Below are 4,276 nucleotides of genomic sequence, written 5' to 3' on the forward strand. Positions count from 1 at the left end.
CCGAATGATCGAGGGACAAGTGAACTGATCAAGCTGCTCCACCGTTTATTGGGCCGTCCCGTGAGCGAATGGCGCGTGAATGCTCTTGCATGGATCGCAATGGGCATTCCCGTCTAAGACAGCTGTAGCAGAGAAGCTCGATCTTGTTTTAGGTAGCTTCCGAGCCAGTTTCGGGAAACTTATGGTCTGGTTTTTTTTGGACCCTGTTTTTTCCTTTTACATTTTCATTTCCTTCGTGTTTTTTTAAGTGCAAACTTTTTCCTATTCGTCAAGTTTATCTCAATCTTTTGAACCTTTTATTAAATCAAATAACTTTTCAGAAATACTTGAACCTTTTTATTTCATGATTGTGTGCACTTTTCTCAAATTTGTGATTTTTTCCAAGTTTTGTTGTAATTTATGAATTTTCAAAAATTTCACGATTTTTTCAGTATTTATGAACTTTTTATTTTCACTGATTGTTTTTCAAAAAATGGTCAACCTGCCAACTAGGCACCGTGCGAACCCGCAACGAGTGAACCGACTGAACCACGGAATCGAGTGCGCTACTAGCCCAAGTTATTGGGCCGGCTCACGAGCGGCCGACGTGCGAGCGTTCCTTCAATAAGTGGCACCGATTGCAATAGGTAGCCCATCTAAGGCAGTTTTAATGGAGAAGCTCGTTCAGGTCAGAAGCTTCCAAACAGGTTTTGGGAAGCTTCTATTGGATTTCTTTTTTCCTTTTTTTGTTTTGGTCATCTTGACAAGTTTTAAGTTTTAATTTTTTGTGTGTTTTCTTATAGCGCATAATTTTTACAAACTCGTGAACTTTTCCGCAAATTTTGTTATTTTATTTTAACAAACTTTTTTTGAAAACCATGAACTCTCTTTAAAGTTATCAACTTTTTCAATTTCTGGATTTTCTTTAATTATATGAAGTTTTTTAAAATTCATGAACTTTTATCATTCTCATAATTTTTTGTGAAATTCATGAACTTTGTCAGAACTCGTGAACTTTGACTGAATTTTGTGATTTTTTTTTTGAAAAGGCAATGTTCAACCGTTCCAACAGGTTTTGGGAAGCTTCTAGTCGGTTTCTATTTCTTTTTGATGTTTTTGTTTCGTGGACCTGTTTTTTCTTTTCTTTTTTGTTCAAATACATGGGCTTTTGAAATTTTGTGAGCTATTTTTCAAATTCATGGAAAAACTTCAAATATTCGAGCTCTTTTGAAGTTATGAATGTTTTTAGTTTGATGATTTTTTTTGAATTTTATGATGTTTTTTCAAATCCATGAACTTGTTCATTTTTTATATATTTCTTTCAAATTCCAAAACTTTTTTCAAACTCGTGAACTTTTTCTCAATTTTCTGATTTTTTTTAAGTCAATGTTCAACCACGCCACTAGTCAACGTTCGACCGCTCAACTAGAAACCAAATGAGTGAACCAGGGAAACCGCATGAGCTGCTCACCCTGTTTATTGGGCCGGCCCATGAGCAGGCGGCATGCGGGCGCTCCTTCTATCACTAGCCTTCATCCTCCTTGACCTAGACTTACCGCAAGAATTGGGCCAAGTACTTGTTTTATTGCTCTTCAGAGATTTCGTGGGTGGGATTTTGAGGTAGGAGCCCAAAAACTATGGATAGGTGGAGAACCTCGTCTAGCAGCAGTCATCGCCCCAACCACCTCGCACAAAAGGTTCGAGGCTGGCACCAGCTAGGTCTCCTAGGATTGGATGTGGTCCACGGCTTCTCCCGTCAGGCACTTCTTTGCGCCAATGTCAAGTTCGTGCCTAGAAGATAGGCACAACAGAGAATTTGGTAACATAGGGCATCTCTAGTCGATCCTCTACCCATTAGAGGAGTAAATGGTTCAATATCTTTAGAGGAGTAAAATTTTAGTCCTTTAAAGGTGGACGACCCTTGCCGATCCCCAACATTTAGAGTAGTAATTTTTTTCTCAACTTTTTTAGCATAGCCGCATGGACTTCAAACAATTGCACATTATATCATCAAATCATTCGAATATTTTGAAATAAACATGCATAACATATAAACCTTAATGAGCATATGGTTTCACGGATCAAGATATTCAAATTTAAACATGCATAGTTCATCGAAAAGGTATCACATTGATCAAGTTTGATCCAGAATCACCAGAACATAGCATATTTTATGTTGCGGACCGAGCCCAACCAAAGACACCCATGACCATCCTCGCCAAAGAAATCACCGGCACCAACACCACCCTTAATTATACACACTGTCACCACCATCATCATCACCACCACCATCATCCACATGGCCACCACCATCACCACCACCATTGTCCACACGGCCACCGCCACCACCACCATTCCGAAAAGACACCTCCATTTGGGTCAAGATTTCCCCACGTGTGAGCTCCCAAAATTTCATTACAATATCATCCATTGTAGTTGGATTCATGAACATGATAGAACGGTCTTTGGCTTTATTTGCATTCTAAAGCCCAACATATGTGACGTCTCGAAACTTGACAAGAATTCGGATGTGTTCATCTCCGCACTACGACAACAACAAAATCCTTCGGCCGCAAGAGATCACTACACAATGTATAGGCCAAATGAAAATTGCATTTTTCTATCTTGAAGGCATTTCATCGAACACTTGGCAGGCACGACCCTTGTTGCCAGCAGCGGCGGTCGGACGCGCCGGAGCAATGTCGTATGGGTGGTCGGAGACAGTGCCTGAGCCGTCGTATGAGACCAAGGCACCAGAGCTGCTTTCTTGGTCTTCTTCTTCTCCGCCTCCGTGGCGACGATCGTCGAGGCGGCCCTTGGCTTCCTTGCCCGCATGCCGGCGGCGAGAGCAGTGGGAGGGCGGCCTATCATCGACAGAGATGCAGTGGCCACCCCGCCGACCTTGGTACCTGTTGGGGAACGTAGTAATTTCAAAAAAAAAATCCTACGCACACGCAAGATCATGGTGATGCATAGCAACGAGAGGGGATAGTGTTGTCCACGTACCCTCGTAGACCGAAAGCGGAAGCGTTAGCACAATGCGGTTGATGTAGTCGTACGTCTTCACGATCTGACCGATCCAAATACCGAACGTACGGCACCTCCGAGTTCAGCACACGTTCAGCTCGATGACGTCCCGCGGACTCCGATCCAGCAGAGCTTCACAGGAGAGTTCCGTCAGCACGACGGCGTGATGACGGTGATGATTTTGCTACCGATGCAGGGTTTCGCCTAAGCACAGCTACGATATGACCGAGGTGGAATATGGTGGGGGGGGGGCACCGCACACGGCTGGGAAAGATCAACAGATCAACTTGTGTGTATAGAGGTGCCCTCCTGCCCCCGTATATAAAGGAGCAAGGGGGCAGAGGCGGCCGGCCAAGGAGGGCGCGCCAAGGGGGGAGTCCTACTCCCACCGGGAGTAGGACTCCTCCTTTCCTTGTTGGAGTAGGAGAAGGGAAGGAAGGGAGAGAGGAGGAGAAGGAAAAAGGGGGGCGCCACCCCCTCCATGTCCAATTCGGACTAGAGGGGGAGGGGCGCGCGGCTGCCTGGCCGCCCCTCCTCTTCTCCCACTAAGGCCCATGAGGCCCAATTAACTCCCCGGGGGGTTCCGGTAACCCCCGGCACTCCAGTAAATGTCCGAAACCTCCCGAAACCCTTCCAGTGTCCGAACATAGTCATCCAGTATATCGATCTTTACGTCTCGACCATGTCGAGACTCCTCGTCATGTCCGTGATCATATACGGGACTCCGAACTACCTTCGGTACATCAAAACACAAAAACTCATAATACCGATCGTCACCAAACTTTAAGCGTGCGGACCCTACGGGTTCGAGAACTATGTAGACATGACCGAGACACGTCTCCGGTCAATAACCAATAGCGGAACCTGGATGCTCATATTGGCTCCCACATATTCTACAAAGATCTTTATCGGTCAAATCGCATAACAACATACGTTGTTCCCTTTGTCATCGGTATGTTACTTGCCCGAGATTTGATCGTCGGTATCTCAATACCTAGTTCAATCTCGTTACCGGCAAGTCTCTTTACTCGTTCCGTAATGCATCATCCCGCAACTAACTCATTAGTCACATTGCTTGCAAGGCTTATAGTGATGTGCATTACCGAGAGGGCCCAGAGATACCTCTCCGACAATCGGAGTGACAAATCCTAATCTCGAAATACGCCAACTCAACAAGTACCTTCGGAGACACCTGTAGAGCACCTTTATAATCACTCAGTTACGTTGTGACGTTTGGTAGCACACAAAGTGTTCCTCTGGTAAACGGGAG

Source organism: Aegilops tauschii, chromosome 3, assembly GCF_002575655.3.
Source record: "Aegilops tauschii subsp. strangulata cultivar AL8/78 chromosome 3, Aet v6.0, whole genome shotgun sequence".
In the NCBI taxonomy this organism is placed as follows: Eukaryota; Viridiplantae; Streptophyta; class Magnoliopsida; order Poales; family Poaceae; genus Aegilops; species Aegilops tauschii.